The sequence below is a fragment of the Struthio camelus genome, chromosome 3 (assembly GCF_040807025.1).
Source record: "Struthio camelus isolate bStrCam1 chromosome 3, bStrCam1.hap1, whole genome shotgun sequence".
Classification (NCBI taxonomy): Eukaryota; Metazoa; Chordata; class Aves; order Struthioniformes; family Struthionidae; genus Struthio; species Struthio camelus.
This window is the reverse complement of record NC_090944.1, coordinates 123,003,499-123,025,852: the sequence shown is the minus strand read 5'-3', so window position 1 is coordinate 123,025,852 and position 22,354 is coordinate 123,003,499.

Genomic DNA, 22,354 nt, shown 5'->3' with positions numbered 1-22,354 from the left:
TCACTTAGGGCTAGTTATTTAGATCAACTCTCCTCCCTAGGCCTGCCCCTCGGGCTCGCGCTCCTCCTTCTCCCATGGATCTCATCTGAGCCGATTTTGAGGAACAGCGCTGATGATCCGGGATCTCTGTGTGTGTGACCACCCTGTCTTTGGCAGGAGGACTGCCCCTGTGGTGGGCGCGCGGGGAGGGCTGCCGTGCCCGGGGAGGCTCCGGCTGCTCCCCGCGCGCGTCCGGGAGCGACAGGAGGTCCAACGCTGGCGTGACACCCAGAGTGACGCCCAGAGCGACGCCCGTAGCACTGCCGATAGCATCTTTCTGGTTACTGTACTCGTTTCAAAATCGGATTCTGTTTGTAGTATCATTCCATGCTAGTTTTCTTAGGCGTGTTTGCCTTCTAACAAGTATGATTTGAGTCCACTTGCAAGCATTCATCAGTCGAGATAAAAATACTGGTGGTATTCGTCTCCCCCTGGGCCACCGCTGGTACCTCGGGTACGGGCCCACCTGCAGCCACAGGTGCACGCGCAGAACGCCCATCCTGCTTCTTAACTACTTTTAGCCCGATTCCCCGAGTTGTTCTGCTTCCTGCTGGTGAATGGAAAACTATACTAGTGCTGTTTCATCTCACCGGCCTCTCAAACGTAGAAATTACGGTAAATTTGAGAACAAGTGAGATTGGATCGATAGTTATACCTTCTGCTTTAATTAGCCAACCACAGGCTCTGTGGAGACAAGGAGGGAATAAGCCCCTTACCACCGCAAGAGCGCTGGGCGTTCTTTCTTGACTGTCTGTTCCCACCGAGAACAAACCCTTTCAGGACGTGTGTTTTATTTACAACTGCCCTGACTAGGCTACTTCAATGGTTTCCCTGACCTTGGCTCAATGATTATGCAACAGAGCGTTGTAAATTATCTTGTCACCAGACTCTCCATTTAGGCAAGTATAATCACTTCCTTGTAAGAACCCCGGCCTGGTGTACAAAAACAAAAGACCTACTGCATAATAATGAGGGCAACGTGCTATTAGGGATGAAAAAGCCCTCTGCCGTATGGAAAACTAGCACATAACGAGTGCTTGGAACCTGAACATCATTAATTTGTGTAAAGTGCTTAGCAATCCTTGGCAAAAAGGTGATAAAGTGTAAAATATTATTTTTAGCAGTATTATGAAATGCGGCATGCCCCATCCTGTATTTAACACAGTCTTGAGTCTCTGTGTGCCTCACTGCGGCGACACTTGGCAGTGCTGTAGTCACTCCTTGGCGATGCTTCTGCAGGCTCCATATTGCAGGGAGCGTGCTTCGCCTTATTGGCTCTCTGATCAATGTGACTTGCGGTCACATTGTGTTTTTCTACACCCGTGGTAATAAGGCATGTAATGCTAGTTCCTTGCAATGCATCGGAGGAGTGAAGTGGAGCAACTGCATTCTGCTTGCTACAAGAAAATCGTATTACGAAGATTAGAAATCAAATCGCTGTGTGTCTGCAGGTGTGTGTGTGCACCCACGTGCATACTGATTCCTTCAAGGATATATATGCTTGCTTGGTTTTGCTAGCTGAGCTGCTGGAGATGTGGAAAGGATTGGCTTTGATAGGGACGACTGTGAACAGTGGGCTAGAATCAATTTAAGATGTAGCATATTTGCTAACGCCAAAGCTGTCCCCATGTTTGTTTCACCTCAGCTAAGAATCACGCTTTCCTTCTCCTTGTGTCCCCTACTATGATGGAATGTGTCTCTCCCATGAAACAACCCTTCAGTATTTCTCTAGACCAACCCATCAGCAGCTTTCCATTTGTCTCTCCAGAACCTTGAAGGTAAAGCCTTTGGCTGCTGAATTATTATCTTTGTATATGAGGGAATCGCACTATGTTGTTCTTACTCCAGAGATTTTACAATCAGTCCTCAAGCTCAGTACTTTCTCCTCTCCCTCTCCATAGTAACAGGAGAACTGTATTTTGGTATATTTGTTAGGAATGTAGTTAGTATTCAGTGCATAAACTCAGAAAGCAATATTTCACATAGAATAATTATGAATACGTATTTACTTGAATAAGCTGTTGATTTTGCTTGAATTCTGCACACTGTTTCTTAGGCAAATATGCTAATGATTGATGTGTGAAAATTTGTTTTATTTTGGGCTTGTCAGACTAACTAACACAGTGATCCAAATCCAGAAAATTATTTCCTTATGTCTAAAGAACCACAAATATTACGGGAGTATTCCAGGGAAGTTAATTACTAATACACCAAAACCTTCTTTATGGATATTATGGCTATGTAGCAATATTTTCAAACATAATTTATTTTGCAGTTGTCTCTTGGCAGAGGTATTCAATCAAGTCTTCATGCCTACATTAGCTATATCAGGAAACCAATTTAATTAGCCTCCTTTCACTTGACCTCTGTGAGGAACACTGTGGACAACACTACCGGCAATGCTGAGATGACTGGCTCAGTGGACAAGGGGGTAGCTGTGAATGACGTTTACCTGAACGTTAACAAGGCTGTTGACACAGTCTCCCACAGTATCCCTGGAGTTAAGCTGGAGAGATAAGGACTGAGTGGTAGGACAACAAGGTGGACGGAAAACTAGCTGGACCACAGACTCGAAGAGCAGTGCACGGCGGGTCAAAGTCTAGTTGGTGATTGGCTACTAGCCTTGTTCCTCAGGAGTGACTACTGCATCCGATACTGTTTAATGTCTTCATTAATAACCAGGACAATGGAATGGGATGGACCTTCAGCAAGGTCACTGATGACACAAAACTGGGGGAACAGTCAGTACACCAAAGGGCAGGGCTGCCATTCGGAGGGATCTCAGCAGACTGGAGAAATGGGTCGACAGAAACGTCATGAAATTCAACAAAAAGTAAATGCAAAGTCCTACACCTGGCGCAGAATAATGCCCTGCAACAGCACGGGCTGGCAGGGCTAGAAAGCGGCTTCGAAGGAAAGAAGCTGGGGTCCCGGCAAGCAACAAGTGGAACAGGAATCAGCAGTGTACCCTTGGGGTGAAGGCAGCCAGCCACGTATTGGGCTGTTTTAGCACGAGTGTAGGCAGCAGGTTGAGGGAAGCAATTATTCCGCTCTGTTCAGCGCCTGGGAGATCACATCTGGAGTACTATGTCCAGTTTGGGGCTCCCCAGTACAAGGAAGACATGGACATACTGGAGCAAGTTCAGCGGCGGCCAGCAGGATGATCGGGGGGTTGGACGGTGTGTGGTGTACAAGGAGAGGCTGAGGGAGCTGGTTTGTTCAGCCTCGAGAAGTGATGACTTAGGGGGGATCTTACTGCTGTCTATAACTACCTAATGGGTGGTTATAGAGAAGATGGAGCCAGGCTCTTTGTGGAGGTGCACAGCAAAAGAGCAAGGGGCAAAGGACATGAGCTGCAGCAAAGGAAATCCCAGTTAGATATAAGGAAACAATTCTTCACAATGAGGGTGATCAAGCACTAGAGCAGGTGCTCAGAGACATTGTAAGCTCTCCATGCTTGGATATACTCAAAACTCATCTGCATAAGGCCCTGAGCAACCTCATCTAACTTCAGAACTGACTCCAGAGGTCCAGAGGCCCCTTCCAACCTACTCTTGGCTGATTCTGTGGCAAATACTTGTAGTGAGTTTTATTCACTTGGAAAAGCACTCTTCATATCTTTATTTTAGATATCTTTCATCTCACAGTACCTTCCACCAGAAAGGAAAGCAAAGAGTGGCACCTTTGCCAAAGAAATGAGTGCCGAGGCTAATTTGTGCCAGGACAGTATGGCTATGAATTTATAGTTATATCTCTCCAAAACGGTCCGGTTCCATACCTACAGAATTCAGTATCTGAATGCTGACCACCCTCTTCCAGGGATGAGAGTTTCTGCTGCTTTCATTTACAAGAGGCAGCGGATGCAACCTCTGCCCTCCGCAGGGGGACCATACACTCTTGACTCTTTGTTTCCAGCCTGCCTAACTGCACTGAGCTGGCTCTGCAACCCCACACCGCTATCAAAGAGCCAAGCGTGTACATAAACCAAGCGTGTCCCACATCACTTGGGTATGGAGGAGTATGCAGGGAGGTTCTAAACTGACCCGAGTGAAAATCTTTCCGCGTTTAAGTCAGTGGGAAATGTGCCATTGATATCAATGACAGCAAGATTTCACAGTTCCCTTCCCTAACACACATGCATACAAAATTCTAGATAAATCTACATAATTCACAAGTTTAAAAGCAAGGTTTCATGCAAGAATAAGCTGATTTAGTAGATTTGTACAATAATAACGCTGATTGTTCACAAGTTTTGCCTTTTTCTTTTTTGAAATATGCGAACGTGGAGGTTGTTTGCAAACTGAATTTAATGGTTCATTTCTGATGATGAACTAGAAACTAACATTTTGATATGAGTTTGTATATGGGAAAGTATGCTTGGCACTTTGTTTGGACATTTCAGTGAATCTATGCTTCTAATTCTCTGTCTGATCTACTCTATGGAGATGCATAGAAAACTCTTCCAAACTGCTTAAGAAGCCCAAGAAAAAGCATTTTAACTCCTGGGTATGTGGAAAATAAATGCCTAGGAAGAATTAAACTTGGTGGATAGCTACACGGTACCAAATTTTTCATCGTTGCTCGACTAATGTAACAGAGTACAAGATGTGTGGCTTGCCATTTCCCGGAGTAAAAAAATGAGCTGCTGAGTCTTAATGCGCTATTCCAATTATGGTTATAAAATACTGAATCAAGTCTTTCTTCTTGAAAAAAAAAAAAAAAACACTTGCAATAGTACTTGGAATTAAACAGTTCAACAGAATTAATAATGATTCCAGATGGGCTTGTATTTGGCACTAAGAAGTGTGTGAAAGGAAACATTTTAGGGAACTCATTTTAAACTAGAAGTTTGAATGATTTATAAAAGTCCTTGAAAGAGTTTTCACTAGCAAAGATGCCCTTTCAACCTCTGCACATTTGGAGCTAACAAAGGAAGTGACACACACTGAGTGAAAATCTTGGCGTTGGTGAAAAACACACATATGCTCACAAAAAGAAGAGCCTGAAATAGTACAATTAAAAGCCCTAGCAAAGCCAGATTCTCAAAACCTTCTCCATGCTTTATTTCCCTATCAGTAAAATAGAAAGAGTAGCAGCTCCCCACCTTAAAAGGGTGCTGAGAATAGGAAATCTTTTGTGATTATGGGTGGCTAGATATTATGGTACTCATACCTATTGCAGTATGTTGGGAATAATAGCAACTTCTCTGCTTGTAATTTAAACTTTCTTTAGGTCTGAGACAGACAGATACTGGGACAAAAGGAGAGAGAGCTACGTTTGACAGCAGTTATTTTAGTATCTACTGTTGGGCAGATCTGGGAGTACTGGAAGTAGTAGAAGGCTGAGCTATAAGCTTTTATCCAAGGATGAACTTTGTCTTACTCCACTAATCGTCTCCTTTACTCACAGCATCGCTGTTATAACCACAAAATATTTAGTAGGCATCTAGCTCTCTTTAATGCAAGTCAGCAGCTGGAGTTAGGGGAAGGGTTATCATCATGTGGTCAGTCAACCTCTTACTGGTCGCCGGTGATTCATGGATTATATTAAACTGAGGAACAAGGAAACAGATTACCCACACATCATGTGTTACATTAAATCAATTATTAATAGACAGCTGGACATCTTACTGACTTGTACTCTGTTAAGAACTTCTGAGAATGATGAACAGCAAAGCAGAAGCTAATAGGCTGTCCTAAACCATTTTTTACCAATTATGGTTTTAGTTAATGAAAATTCCTGAATTTCACATCCTGCCTCTCCTGTGATTTACAACCCCTTCCTTGATCAAGACTTAAGGGAGGATGTTTTTTGCCAAGGGAGTAGAAATGACCACATATGGCTTCTGTCTCAAATTACACCAGGTTGTAACTCACAGCTTTAGCTTTCTTTCTTTTTCCTGCAAAGCGTTTGCCTGAGAGATCTTCTGGTGTAGCTTACTCCCAAATGCCACAAAGCCCTTCTCCCTCCCAAATTCCCCCCTTTTAGTTCAAGGCTCCCCTCCTTTATTCCACCATCTTAACGCATTCTGTCTGCTAATGTCACTTTCTGTCTTTGCACGTACGACTGCTCAATTATTCGTAATTTCTGGGCCCAAGTTCAACAAGTCTGTTTGGAGATGATGGTTGCTGTGCACACAGAACTTCCTTTTATATCGGTGGGCCTGGCTCATGAGAGCACATCCATCTTAATGATTAAATGGCATCCTTATTTACCTGCTTTAAAACGTTAACAAATGCTTCCACTGGCGAATAATTGCATTCCAATACTTCCTGGAGCCGTCACATGTGTTGAAAGTTGGCTACATTATGTAAGTGTCATTGTCCTCGTTATAATTTAAAAGCAGATGCAGCGTGATTAGGAATTTCATTTATTAATTATAATTAGGAAAATAACAGAGATTCACCCTCGAGTGTTTCATTTTTCATTCCATCTTAGTGTATAAACAATATATCTGATCTCTATTAATTTTAAATTTAAGAAAGAATATCAAAATCACTTCCTATCACTTTCTAAACTTCCCAGGCCTTCAGGTCTTTCCTGCTTCCTGTTGTATGACTTTAGAAAAAAAGGTTGCAGCCTGCATGTTGGATCTACAAAGGCTTTTGCTTTTTGTCCCTGTATATTGAGCCAGATCCTGCTCCCGTCCGCACCCCAACAGTGGTGCCTTCTGCAGCTCGTGCTTGCCTCTGTAATCTGTGCTGGGCCAGACATCACTTTCCTCTCACCTTCCCCATGAATTTATCCCCTATAAAAGGGTGCTTGGTTGGTCGTTGTGGATTTCTTCCTGTTCCTTCTTGGTTTATATTTTTTTCCAAAAGAGATCGGCAGTGAATCTAATTTAGTTCCCGTTCTACTCTTTGCCTTCTTTGATAGCCTCCTTGGAGTAAAGAGTGTCACGTGTCCATAGCTCCACAGTTTTCCCATTTGCTCAGTGTGTTCTGACGTTCTAGTGTTCAAATTAAAATTCATCCGAGTGAGTGGAAAAATTCCTAATTCCCTCAGTTTCTAGGCCTCATAAACTTGGCTTGTTTCTCCAAAGCTTTGCACCTTTTGTGTAATTATTTATGTCTTTGCAAAGTCAGGGGAAAGTTTTTGTAAGTGTTGCCCAAGCGGAATATTAGGATTTCACACCCCCTCTGCGTAGTTGTAAATGATTGTATGAGCTAGAAAATCCAGAAAATCTGTTGCACGGAATAGAACAAAATTAATGATTTGGAGTTCATACTGGCCGTAGGAAGGCAGAGCAAATTACCAGCAACTCTGCCTAGGAAACGTAGGGAGAAAAGCCAAACCTCATAAACATTTCCTTTCAAGGAAAACAGGTTTTGAAACAATGTAAACAAAGACATTACCAAAGAACCATGTTTTTTCGCTATGGATGGACCGTCTGGTATGATGGGTTTTTTTTCCATTTAGGAAAAAAAAAGAACATGAAAAAACAAGCAAATCTATCAAAAAACAGAGCAATATGGACAGGAGACACATAATCTAATGAAAAATTTACCTTTTCTTCTTATTTTTAGGAAGGCAGGAGCTGTCTGTGAATTCTTTCGTATTTTAAATCCTTGTGTATTTCTTTTGTATTTTTGTAATTGTGCAAAATAGCAGATGCTAACACTAACGTGTCTCTTATTTACAAAAATAACTGTAGATTCAAATGAAGCACTTGCAAAAATAAGACCTTGCTCTTCTCCCTTGTTAAGAGATACAGCCTTCCTGCCTCCTTCTTGACCCAGCCCATGACAAAGGTATATGTCAAAGTTGAGACTTGAACCCTAAAGACCCTACCGCAGGCTGGCTTGTTTTTAGCTTACTGAAAGCTGTTTTGTGTGGTTATAACATAAGCTTCAGGTCTGCATATGCACAGCGTTATTTCATTTTTAGGATAGAGCCTTCACAACACCCTTCAGCCTTGAGGGAAAGGCTTTCAGCTCTCCCCTATGGACTGGGAAAGGAAAGGGCCGTTCCCAGACCGTCCTGTGGCTCTGGTGTCTTTCCAGTCCTTGCTGCTGCACCTGGAGCTCCGCAGAGGAGGCATCCTCAGGAGAAGAAATTAAAATGAGGAGAGACGCTCTAATACTAATGCAGACAGGAGGCTGTTAAAGAACTATCTGTGCATGTAGGCGCACCATGCCTGGAATAAAGCAAAGGCTCCAAAACCAAGCTGAGTGTTTATCGATACAATTTCTCTTCTAAAAAATGCAAATTTGCAGCCGGACCACACGCATTTTTGATATGCCTAAAAAGATGTCTGAATGAACTCACAGATTATAAAACAGACTAGAAAGTGAAGCTCAGTTGTGCTTTCCCAGTTGCCTAGGTGATTAACATTAGATAAATACGGTTCTTCCTATGCCTTTTCTCAAGTCTTTAAGACAAAGAGTTTTTGACGAGGTGTTGCAAAATGTGAAGGTGTTTCAAAAGCCACGTTTCACAAGAGTTGGGCCCTCCTCCTTTCCTTTTAATTTTATCGCCTTTCTGCTGTGAAGGTCACCTTATAGTCACTAGCTGTATGCCCTCCAGACTGCGTGAGGACCTGGAGCTCCCTCAGCTGGGACTGTCCCCTTGGGGCTACCGAGTTCGCTGCCGTGTGTGCAGCAGTGTGGTTACATGTAAAGTTCATACTGCTTAAAAATATCAAGTCACAGTTAATTATTTTTAGTGCCATTAACACTCCATAAGCATTAGAACAGCAAGAGTCGGTTCAGGAGTGTTATCCGTGAGAATGAGCAGATCGCTAGGCTAGAAATCAGAGCACCAGACTTCTGCCGCTGGCTTCGTGACCAAACTGTGCAGCCCTGAGCCAGGCAACTCATTTCTAATTCCTCTCCTATTTTTTCTATGCCGTGTCTATTCGGAGAGTAGGTCCTCTGTGGCAGGGATTGTCTCTCGGAGTGTATCTGTACAGTGCGTGACACAATAGGCCTCGATCTCAATTGATGGCTCCGAAATCCTAATACAAAAATTGTCCTGTACGGTGGCTTCACAAGACTCTGTTCTGCCACGTGTTTTCCTTTCTCTCTGAGGATCTCAGGCTATACATAAGTGAGCATCAACATGAGATAAGGAAGTGCTGTTGCCCTTATTTGACAGATCAGGAAACAGAAGTACAGAAATGTGGAATGAGTTTCTCCAGCTCATGCAGCGAGCAGCTTTTTTTTTTTTTTTGTCTTTTTTGCCTCTCCCAACTCAGAAACAGATAGAAAACATTTTGAAAAACAAAAAAATTCCCAGCATATCTTCAGGTTTTACCTTCTGCTTCCTCTCCCTCTCCAAGAGCTGGCAGAAGCCACCGCATCTGCAAGTATGTGCTTCCTTTCATGTCTTCTCTGCCCGGCTTCTCTCCTGACCTCTGGAAACTCTCCAGGGATTACTGGAGCAAATCTTAACCAAGCAAAAAGGTCCTTACTTTACAGCGGCAGCCTGAACATGCCTGTAATGCCTAACCTATCCTGAGGTTATAGAAACCTGCATCCATCTAGCCCTATTTACCCACAAAATGTGCCTTTTTTTTATGACTTGAACATCTACTGGTAGTCAGCAATCAGATTTTTTTTTTTTTTTGCATGCAGTAAAATGCTTCTAACTAGGAATCAAAAGGAAAATTATCACCCTTCATTTAACCTCGCAGCTCCGCAGTGGAGGAGACAGATGAGAGTAGTGTCTATTTTAAAGATGAGCAAACTGAGGTAAGGGATTATAATATCATTTGTCTGGCCCCTGAATTACAGAACTCAGAAGTAAACCGGGCGGGATGCCGCTCCCGGGCCTCGGTCCTGAGCAGCCCTTTACGTCATCGCCTAACTGGGAGGGCAGCCCGATTCCTTTGGGCCAAAATCTTCCCGTCAATGTGCACCGAAAGATGGAGAGCTCTCGTTTCTGTTCTGCGTGTTGTGCGTTATTTGGAGCTGCTTCAAAAAGGAAGCTTTAAAAAAAAAGTTATTTCAGGCGTACTTCCTGGCTGTTGTTGGGTTTGTTTTTTTTTTTTAATATTTTTCAGCTGAAGCCAAAAACATGAAGTGAATGTAGCCATGGCTCCCGTGGGCTGTTTTCCTAATTCACAGGGACACCTAGTGGGCAGGGTAACGTATATCGGTAAAGGCAGGAAAAAAACAGGCTTCCCTGACTTCCCGAGAGCAGGATTTTGCCTTGCGTCGTGCCTATGCAGGATTTACACTAACGCTATTGCCGTACCGAGCTGGTAGGCGTTAACAGGGACCTACCTTCAGGGACCTACTTAGAGGAATCTCATGGGGTAGGGCCCTGGAGGGAAGAGGGGTCCAAGAAAGCTGGTTAATATTCAAGCGTCACCTCCTCCAGGCTCAAGATGGGTGCATCCCTCTGAGGAAGAAGTCGAGCAAAGCGGGCAGGAGACCTGCATGGATGAGCAAGGAACTCCTGGCCAAACTCCAGCAGAAGAAGGAAGTGGTCAGAATGTGGAAAAGGGGACAGGCCACTTGGGAGGAATACAGGGACGTTGTCAGAGCGTGCAGGGATGCGACAAGGAAGGCTAAGGCCCAGTTGGAATTAAATCTGGCAAGGGATGTCAAGGACAACAAGAAGGGGTTCTTCAAATACATCAATAGCAAGAGGAAGACTAGGGAAAACGTGGGCCCGCTGCTGAATGGGGCGGGTGCCCTGGTGACGAAGGATACAGAGAAGGCAGAGTTACTGAATGCTGCCTTTGTTTCAGTCTTCACTGCTAAGGCCAGCCCTCAGGAATTCCAGACCTTGGGGACAGGAGAGGAAGTCTGGAGAAAGGAAGACTCTCCCTTGGTTGAGGAGGATCGGGTTAGAGATCTTTTGTCCAAACTTGACATCCATAAATCCATGGGCCCCGATGGGATGCACCCACAAGTGCTGAGGGAGCTGGCGGATGTTATCGCTAGGCCACTCTCCATCATCTTGGAAAGGTCCTGGAGATCAGGAGAGGTGCCTGAGGACTGGAAGAAAGCCAATGTCACGCCAGTCTTCAAAAAGGGTAAGAAGGAGGAGCCAGGAAACTACAGGCCTGTCAGCCTCACCTCCATCCCGGGAAAGGTGATGGAACAGCTCCTCCTGAAGGTCCTCGCTAAGCATGTGGAGGACAAGAAGGGGATCAGGAGTAGTCAGCATGGATTCACCAAAGGGAAATCATGCTTGACCCGTCTGATAGCCTTCTCTGATGGAATGACTGGCTGGGGAGATGAGGGCAGAGCAGTGGATGTTGTCTACCTGGACTTCAGCAAGGCTTTGGACACTGTCTCCCATCACATCCTCCGAGGTAAGCTCAGGAAGTGTGGGCTAGACGAGTGGACAGTGAGGTGGATTGAGAACTGGCTGGATGGCCGAGCTCAGAGGGTTGTGGTGAATGGCGCAGAGTCAAGTTGGAGGCCTGTGGCTAGCGGTGTCCCCCAGGGGTCAGTCCTGGGCCCAGTCTTGTTCAATGCATTCATCGATGACCTGGAGGAAGGCACAGGGTGCACCCTCAGCAAGTTTGCTGATGATACTAAACCGGGGGGAGAGGCTGACACACCAGAAGGCTCTGCTGCCATTCAGAGGGACCTGGAGAGGCTGGAGAGCTGGGCAGAGAGGAACCTCCTGAAGTTCAGCAAAGGCAAGTGCAAGGTCCTGCACCTGGGGAGGAATAATCCCCTGCACCAGTACAGGTTGGGGGTTGACCTGCTGGAAAGTAGCTCTGCCGAGAAGGACCTGGGAGTGTTGGTGGACAACAAGTTAACCATGAGCCAGCAGTGTGCCCTTGTGGCCAAGAAGGCCAATGGGATCCCCTGGGCTGCATTAGGCAGAGTGTTGCCAGCAGGTGGAGGGAGGTGATGCTGCCCCTCTCCTCAGCCCTGGGGAGGCCTCACCTGGAGTACTGTGTCCAGTTCTGGGCTCCCCAGGACAAGAGAGACATGGCACTCCTGGAGAGAGTCCAGCAGAGGGCTACCGAGATGATTAGAGGGCTGGAGCACCTCTCCTCTGAAGAAAGAGTGCAAGAGCTGGGCCTGTTCAGCCTGGAGAAGAGAAGACTGAGAGGCGATCTCATCAACGTGTACAAGTATCTGAAGGGGGAGTGTCAAGAGGATGAGGCCAGCCTCTTCCCCGTGGTGCCCAGCAACAGGACAAGAGGCAATGGGCAGAAACTGAACCACAGGAAGTTCCATCTGAAGATGAGGAAAAACTTTTTCACTGTGAGGGTGACAGAGCATTGGAACAGGTTGCCCAGAGAGGTGGTGGAGTCTCCTTCGCTGGAGATATTCAAAACCCGTCTGGATGTGATCCTGGGCAATATGCTCTAGGTGACCCTGCTTGAGCAGGGAGGCAGGACTAGATGATCTCCAGGGGTCCCTTCCAACCTCAACCGTTCTGTGATTCTGTGATTCTGCAACAGCCTAACCTCCTTCCAGGGAATGTGGCTGCAGCTTGGGAAGGGGATCGACTCTACAGTTAGCGGGAAAACACCATCAGCCTAGCTTTTGCTCGATTTATGCTTTTAAAGCCTGTTGTAGTGATAATAACAGCTACACTGGCTATAGGTGAGATCTGAATGGGTGGTGGCGGGGTTTCGGCGGCAGGTCCGGACCCAGCGCCGGCCGGGCGCTGCGTCGGCAGGCCCGCAGGCCCGCTCGCCCACGCTGGTTGCCACCTTGGCTGCTTGATCGCGCGCCCCTAACTCGGGTTTTTATGGGAGGAACCTGTCGACTAACTTCTTTGCTTCCATCCTGGGGCTGTGGACAACTTTTTCCCGGCCTCTTCCCAACCAGCTGCCCGAGGGGGCTGCTCCGCGGATGGTAGGTCCCAGATTGAGGGTGTCCCCGGAAATCCTCCGCTCCGTGCCAGGAGCAGAGACACCTTCCACGTGAGACGACTCGTGCAGGGGAAAAGCCTTTTAGGAGAATGTCTTTGTTTGGTTGTTAGGGTGAATGCTTTTCCTCCGTAAACTACAAAAGCGGGAGGCTGGGAAGGACCACCCGCTGTGGGGGAGCAGACACTGAGGTGGTTATATGTAAGAGGTTCTTATATATAACAATTTTAGATGAGCTGCAGCTTCTGAATCAGAAACAGATTGCCTACAGAGCAGGAAGCAGTTGTGCTCTGGACGTGCCGACATCCTCCTCTTCTCCTCTAAATCTGTGCTAGCTGTAGAGCCGACACAGTATGGCTATTACCTTTTTTTTGTTTGGTTTTTTTTTTTGTTTTTCTGCTTTTCCCCAGAAGTGTAATAGACGTGTAGAAATCCTGTCTTAGGACTAACAGACTGTTGCATCATTTCTGTCCTATACGCTGTGTTAAGGAGCATCTAAATGATCAGAAAATATTCTTGTTGTGCTGAAACAGCCCACAAATTCAAACTCAAAGGTATAGTGCTTTTCTTTGCTGGCCTTTCAGGATAAATATAGTGGCTTATTCCTCGTCAGTGCTCACACTTAATTCTCATTTAGTGAAATTCGTACATTTAAAAGAGGTGGGGGGAAAACATTGTTCCTGTTTGACAGAGCTGTATTGACATAATTTTGTAGCAGGACATAAATATCTGAATTCTAGATACTGGTGACTGGTACAAACAGTTTACAAACAGTAAAAACATTGTATTTAACAAGACTTTTGACACTAGTAACCTGAATTCTTACATGTAAGCTAGCAAAATACGATTTATACAAAACAACGATGATTATCATTGTGTACACAAATAGTTGAAAAGCCCCTCAAAGAACTATTGCCAATGACTCAGCGTGAAATTGGAAGTAAATTTCAAGAGAGTACTCCAAGCAGATGTGCAGAGATGTTTAGGACTGGTTTTCATCAATATTTTTATTAGCGACTTGAAGGATAAATATAGAGTGCCCTTACAGAATTCGCTCAATCTGGCAGGCAGGATCACAGTGCAAAATGGTCTTGATGATAAATTGGAGAGATGGTCTCAGAGCAACAAGATGAAGTTCAGTAATGACAAGTGTGAAGTGCTACACTGGAGAGGGAGATATCAAATGCATAAATACAGAATAGGAAATAATGAGCTCAGCATCAACGTGATAGAAAATGGTCTTGTGCGTATAGTGGTTCATAAATTAAATATGACTCAACAGTGTGATTATGTTGCAAAAACCGCCAAATCCCACCTGGAGTTCTGTTAATAGAAATGTTGTATGTGACAAACAAGAGGTTGCGTAGGCATTAGATGCCTGCCGTTCTTTAATTACAGCCTGGGAGCTGAAGGAGATCACACTCCCCATCACCTTCCTGACCTTCCCTGTCCCCCCTCCCTGGGCCCTGTCCTGAGCCACAACCACTCTTCACTGTCTTCCTCCGTGATGGATTTTAGACCTCATCTTCTCTTCAGAAAACATGGCCCACACTCCTGCTGCCTCACAACCTTCCCTCTCATGGAAATAAATGGTTGGTGATGCCAGAGGAGGAGGTGTCCCTACAGATCCTCTGCATGCACACATCTCCTAATTGTGGCAGCATGCTCCGCTTTGGGACAGTTCACCAGGACCTCTGCAAGGGGCACATGGGCTTCTGCAGCTGCTCTAGCTCCTGGCAGTTTTGTTCGGAAGCAAGGGAGGATCACACAAACTCAGCCCAAATTTGTCACTTGCAGACAGAGTTGAGCTCAAAGGGGGGGAAATCAATATTAAAAAAAAAAAAAAAAGAGAGAGAGAGAAGGAAGCAAACCTCTGAGAATTACCGCTGTCCCAGGCAATGGAAGCAAGTGGTGGGCAGTGACTATATTTTATTGCCTCATTTTTATATCAGGGTGGAATTTTTGGAGAATTCTTTTCATTCTCTGTGATTTAATATACAGAATCTCCCTCCCGTTGTGTAATGAACATGGGAGCTAACCCAGAGCTGTGCCACTAACCTGGATTGCTTTCCCATTGTTTAAATCCTAGACTTAGGATCCAAGCCGATCTCACCAAGGTGTGTAGCATGGCTCCCCCGTCAGCTAGAGCCAGCTCAAGTCCTGCCCTCCTTCAGCCTGGACAGGTCAGGCAATCCTCACCTGAACTGAAGAGTTACAGAAAGTGAGGTGTCATACCTTGTATAATTTTAAAGCAAGTGAACATGCAATTTACCCAGATTAAAAATCCCCCTGTTGTGATTTTGGAATACAGACTTAAAAGCGGGCTATGCCAGCAAGTTTTAACAAAAATGCATATACCGTGTAGTTCAGAAACCATAAACTGGTTGCATAAAAAGCATGTTCTTTAGGTAGTCGCACCCAAAAGCCTCTCCTGAGGCCTGCCACTAGATGGCAAACTTTAATTTTTAAATTCTGAAACTTCTGAAACTCCCTTCCAAAGGATTTGTGGAGACTCTCTGTTGGTGCCCAACTTGTCCGAGTAGGGTCAAGAGCACAAAGAGGGGCCTCGGCATGTGCTGGTCACTGCAGAGGGATGCTCCTCTTTCCCTTCCCACCTGCTGGCTGGGGGGCTGGGAATTGCCATCAGAATAGTTCCTTCTTGGAAAATGACAGTTGTCTACCCTGAAGATTTTGCTGGCAACATGTCATTTACTTGCACACACAAAATAGTCATGGTACACTTTTTTAGGCCCATCACTGCCAGTTTTCCCAAAGTACACCACCCCAACAGGACCAGTAGCTCTCCTGCAGTTTTTATCTGCATGGAAATTCCTGAGCGAGGGCACGGGTGACCAAGGTTCAAGCCGTGAGTGAGGATCGGTGAGGTGAGGACTGGAAGCGGGCTGTCCCAGGTGGGAGGCAGGCGCCAGGGCTCGCAGCTGCTGGATAACACTCAGCTGCTCCCCCAGGACTGTCGCCTTCCTCCCGTCAATCTTGGTCTGTCGGTCTTCGTCACCGGCTTGGCACCGTAGAACAGAACGGCTTTTCAAGGCTCAGAGCGTGTTATAGGGTGGGAAAAAATCTCTTTTTTGCTCTTCTCTCCCTGATGGTTATCTTGAAAACCAGTAAGAGGTAAGTTAAGAAAGTGATTCTAATGAACGTGATCTTCTCCAGATTCTTATCACTCCCCAAGGAACTGGGCACAAACTGTAAATTAAAGTGTTGTCAGCAATGCAGCTGCTCAGATCTTCCTGATGCTGAAAATATTTTGAGAAGTACTATTTTCACCTAAAGTTTTCAAGGTATTTCAGGAAACTGATAGTATTGCCTAAATCGATCTTCACGTGCTTATGAACTTATGGGATTATTCATCCTCCCTGTCAGCCATGTGCGTTGTCTTATTTTAATCAGTAAATTTATTTCGTTGTGAGCAGTACAAGAAAACTCACCTCCAAGATGTATGCTTCTCTACATAGAAATGAATTGTGAGATCATGTTTCATAACCACAGGTTTCTGTATTAGACCAAGTCAGTTTTATGTGGGACACTGCTTCTAAAGTGGCTACCACAAGATGCTTCAGTGGGATAGATCACATCTCCTCCACAAATATAGTTAACTGTTCTGTGTAGCATTACCAGGGAGCATGTTTCTTCACCTCAGCAGATGATGTTTTTGTGTCCTCAAGCATGACAACTCATATGCCTTGAAGGGTTTTTTTTTTTTTTCCATCCAGTTGCAATTCTCATTCATGGTGATTATTTAGCTTTTTAAAAAAAGTCTTACTTATCAGGTAATTTATTAAACAGTCATCCTCTGTGCACTAATTCGCTTGCAGAATTGTGCATGTTGAGCAAAACAGTGCCTGCATTTACTATTTGTTGCCTTTTGAATTATATGCAATGAATGACATGAGAGAAAATACATTTTTCATGTTAATGTACTTCTAGATTTTAATTCTTTTCTGGTTGCTCAGTCCTAGAGTCCGTGTCATCACCTGAAAGCAAAATCAGATTCCTTACAGCTGACGAAGAGCCAGCTCTTCACCAGCTGAGCTCCACAGTCTTCAGAGTCCCTATTTTGAAGCCCCACCTGCTCAGTGGGCAAGAGTTTCCACTGGCTCCACAGAGTGCGATTAATCACCTCAGTTCAAAGTAATTTCCTCAAACAAGTCTTTACCAACAGAAGCAGTGTTTCTTGATTGGAATTGCAGTGCCCCGGAAAGACGAGGAGTTCAAAATACTCTGGGGCTGGGTAAAGGACTTCTGTCTCCAGACCTCCTGGTGAAGCCCTTTCCATGAGGCATGGGTTGGTCTGGCAAATTCAGGCGTAGGCTCCTACCTCCTCTTTGCTTTCTATGAGATTGGGATACTTAGTTCCTCTATGCACTTCTGCAAAAAGCTGTCCAGACTAATGTTTTCCAGGATTTGATTTAAATGTCCGATGGCTGATAACAGAGACAAACTAAGCCCGGATACCTCCCTCTCCCTCCCCCGCTCCTTTCTAAGGAAGGTTGGCAACTTTGGTCTCCGTCGTGGATTTTTTCTCGCTTTCTCTGCCATTTTGTCAGGCCTGGGCAGCTTTCCAGTGATATTTCTTACAAAGGTGAAAATTCCACTTGAAATAACCCGCCCAAAGTTAAGGCAAGGAATCCAGGATTTTCCAAAGTCTTGCTTCTCTGCTGCACTCTTGCTTCAATACCTTTCAGTAACAAGAATTACAGGGAGGCAAAAAGACTCATTTAGGGTCAAACAACAAGTAAGTAATACATTATTGTTTATTAATTTCCGACAGAGTGAAAACCACAAAGATTTGGTGTCAGAATGTGTATTTGTTTTTAGTAGAGGAGGGCTGGCTTTGGGAAGGGTGAGGCTGTATACCCTTTGTTTTCAGTGTGAGGAAAGCATCTGGTACTTGCACAAGGGCAGGGTTTTGTTCTGTTTCATTTTATTGGGCTCTCGTTCAACGCTCTTATCTGTAGTCAGGATGAGTGCAAAGGAGTCCCAAAGGCTGCTTGCAGGGGTCCATGACCTGTAGCAACCCGGAAAGCCGGGGCCTGAATGCGCATACCTTTTGACACTGGAAAAAAATCATGTGGTTGTTGTTAACCTTCTGTAACATCAAAAACTATTCACTGTATGAGGAAGAGAAGCCTCAGGTAAGGGGTGAGCGCTCCCACCTGCTCCGTCAGGATCTTACCAGCACACAATGGACATTCCCTGTGGTGCCGAGCAGTCAGAAAACATCAGAGAGGCGGAAACTGTTCGGGCTGTCTTCTTACATATATGGAAGGAAAAAAGGTCACGAGCCACTTCTGAAAATATCCTTACCTTTCCAAGTTAACTGCTATCATCCTCTGTTCAAGGAGAAAACAGCTGAAATGTAATCTGTCCCTTAGACACTGCAGCCTTAAAGAACGCAAGGCAAAGCTCAAGCAGTGAAAAAACATCCAGGGTGGGACGGGACCACATCATATAAGTAGTTGGATCTATGGCAGCTCGCTCATTATTGCGGAAAGGTGTTTGTTTTGAGAGACAGAGGAGCCCATGGGATTAGCGATGCTGCCCAGACTGGCAGCCAGTGAAACTCATCACTGTTTCTCAGTGATTTGATAGCTTGTGTCGAGCGTACCAATCTCAGACTCCTTCCCAGGGGATAAATGTCTAGGAGGCAAAATCTGCCACCAACGGCAAAGAGCGAAGTGTGAGCCAAAGGCAAGCACGGCCTGACGATTACTCTGGTTCTCCCTGGTAACGGTGGTTCCACCATCTTACGCTGAGGCTCATGGAAGAACGTATTTAGCCTGCGGTGTGCCCGGGCTGCCCTATTTGGTGGTCTCTGGAGGTAGACGTTACACCAACCAGAGCGTGGCCATACACGCAAATGCAATGACTATCTCGTATACTTCTCTCTATTTAGCTCTAGGATTTAGGAAATAACTACGTCTTTTGCCTTGCATTTCTAACAGCATCGCTCGCAGCAGGGTGCTGGTGTTCGCTGAGGCCTCTGAGCGGTAGAGCAACGCAGTCGCTCCTATGGCATCCACCGCTGCAGCGTGCTGCCAGCCTGCTGTACAAGGCGCACGCCTTTGTTAACGCTGCCCACCAAATACTTTTGGCATACCTGCTTGTCATATGTCATATTAGATCCAGGCCCACAGCCAAACTTTGCAGCTCAGACCCACTTCTCACGGAACTTGACGTGGGATAAAGAACTGTTGAAAACACGACTGGCATTCCCCGACTTGGCCTCTGTAAGCATTTTTAATTTACAGCTATCCGCTTTTGTGTATGCAGGGCCATTAGCGACGTTGACTGAACTGATCCATTGAACCTGCACGTAAGGTTGTCCAGATCTTTCATTTCTTAATTAACTTCCGTGGTTGACCTCAGCAGGTATCATTTAGTAGTACTCAGCTGAACATTTGCAAGTGCAGCTTGACAGAAGTTTTGAGTTCAAAATTATATTGTATGTTATTTTTTCCCAGGATGCTAAATAAGAACAATTTTGCTTTGTGTTATGCTATAGCCCCGTTGCCTACTGCACTAGATATTATGCAAACACATAGCTAGGGTAATGTAAAACCAAATGTATTACAAAAAAGCTAATGGATACTGGATAGAGAAAAAGGGAATCGTCGTGTGAGTTTTTCAAAGGGGGCTTTTGTCCTTGCTCAGAACAAAACAATATTTTAAGGCTGCAAAATCTTTCGTGAAATAGAAATTCCATTTTTCCATGTGTTCTCCCTGACAGATCCTGGAAACACTTTGATTTTCATTAACTATTTAATATCAGATTCCTGAGGCAGTGCAAAAAAATAAATCAAAGCAGTAACATCGGTAATAGTTTTTCAAAATGTGTTAGTATTCAAACCGTTCTCTTTATGCAGTGGGGTAGCAAACAAAATGAGCTTTGAATGAAGAATTGGTTTTATGAAAATCATTAGTTAAGGGTGCAAAAGGTGCATGGAATGTGGGCTTACTCTGGAAGGCAATAAAAAGCCTTTGCAATTCATTTTGAATTTTTAGTTTAACACGTGCCTGTCACAAGACTATAAAATGTAACATCCTTATATTGCTTTCCCATGTCTTGTACTAAGCACAAAGCATAGCTTTTCCAAAAAGAGACGTTTTATTTTTTCAACAACACCGTTCAATTTTTCCACCAGTCAATACTCGTATGTAGAGCATGGGACAGGGGAGGTCTGGTCCTGATCTCAGACTGGCACGAACCAGGAGTTAATCCGCAGAATCAGTTGTGTGACAACGAGAGAAAATGGTTGTGAGATCAGAATAAAGGCTTCTGTTTCTAGGAAGACTCATTAAGCAGGATATAGTAGCTAGCTAATTTTCCTGGAGAGTCGCTTCAGAGCCTTTCACTTGCTTATTTTAACCATTTTTTAAAAATACACTGGAGCAAAAAAAAAGTTGAAAACAAAATGTTTCTAATTCTAGTTGTTCCAAGCCATATCTTAAGGTTCAGTACAAAACAAACCGTACATAAATAGCGGAAAACAGTCCGCATCTTGTTGCCATGACAATGCCCTACTTATAGCACATTAAGCTGATTCATGTCTTTTCTCACCTCACTGTTAATAAATTATGGTGGCTGATGAGAATTAAGCCAGCTGGAAGAGCTAGTGAACGTAAGCAGCAAATTAATTTGCTGCTTGATTGTGGTGTCCTTTTGGGGAATTACCCTCTACATAGCACCTAATGTAAAAATGTAGGAAAATAGGTAAAATGATAGGAATAGGTTGAAATGGCTAGTCTTTGTTTTCTTTTTGATACTGACGCATCACAGTTTATTGCCATACCAGCAAGAGCTGGCACAATCCTGCTCCTGTTGTAGGCAGTGGCACCAACTTCAGCTGATGGAAGATGGAGCGTTTCATGGCCTCCTCCGCTCCGTCAGCAGAGATGACGGTGAATAATTCTTTAACACTCTGATTCCTGAAATTTGGTTCATGTTTTGTCATTTAAGGTGTAGGACATTTGGCCAACAGCCACTGAAGCACATCACCTCCAATCTAGCATCTTTATGTTAAGCAGCCGTGCCGTGCCTACCTATGCGGAGTTTGCAACAGGGGCCTCATTACTCAGCTCGTGTGTGAGTAGGATTTATACAGGTCACAGTGCAAGGGTTTTAGTGAAGGTGGCCATCGGTAAATGGTGATCAGAATTTAGATTTCTTAACATATACTCACAGCGGAAAAGATTTTCTCATTTTTCTGTAGAGATTCAACAATGGTAGAGCTGAATAAACACTGCATAGCTGATAATAGCAACCTTTTACAGAAACCCGCTGTACTTCATTCAAACCTTTGCCTCCGTCCTCACTTGAAGTCAGTAAGCTCTAACAGTTTATATACTGGAGGACTTTCTGAGTCACAAGTACAAGGACCTTGAAAAATAGCAAATGCTTGCTCTTGGGACCTGAAATCTGAGAAACACTAACAGAATTCTACTTATAAATATTCTGTGATCTTAAAGTATTTGCTCAAGTGCAGGAGTTCAGCTGTTTTCCTTAGGGTTTTTTTCCCTCTGCTGACTCTTTGCATTCTTCTTCAATAGTTTCAGTTTTCTCTCAGCTGTAGATAGATCAAATGCAAATTTTCTTTGGCCTTGACCTTCAGCTTAAGTAAACTGATGAAGCATCACCTGAGCAACAGTATCTGAGAAAGCCAAATTAAATAATCACTCAGTATAGCTTGGCCAAGCTAAGCCTTGCTCTTTTTGATCCATAATTTCATCAGTTTCTTTCAACAACATGAAATATCACTGTAGCCTGCCGTCTGCTTAGCCATCAAAATGCTGTTGAAATAGACATCTCCAAGTCTGAGTTTTACCAGAAAAGTCTCCTGCTGGTAGTGGCTTATTCTTCTGAATTCAAGGATGTTTACAGAGTTCCCGACGGTGCTCGTTCTGTTTGGAGATGTCTGCGATAACAGCTTTCTGGTGAAAAATACAGTGATAATGAACAAGCCCTGCACACCCAGACCTAGTAGCGACTCAACAGATTCATGAATTCCCTTGGTCATGAGAGCTGCAATCTCTCATTTTTCTTCTCATTATAGGAAGCGTACCACCTGCCAAACGCCAGCTAGAAGTTACAGCTGCTTTGTTGTTTTCATCAAACATATGACACAAAGAAACAGCAGCTTTGCTCTGGGGTTTGAAACCCTTAAGAGCAAATAGCTCTTCAGCAGCTTGAGATTATTCCCTTATGCCGCAGACAGCAATGAGGAACAGAGTCATGTGTCAGTGTCGTGACTCCCTTCTAGCGCTCTGTACAATGCAACAAACTTCCCCATATGCTCCTGAAGCCACTCTTGGAGGTGTTTTCTACATGGCACTGTGTCTTAGGCAAGTCCAACTGACCAAAAGCAACCTTCTTGCTGGGTTTGAAATGTTTACGGTGTTTAACCTGCAGTCTTAATAAATTCACTGTGGTTAAACGGCTTTCTCCGAAAACAGACTGCAGGGTTTTCATACAGCTGTCCCAATCTTTGCCTTTTGATGGTCCCA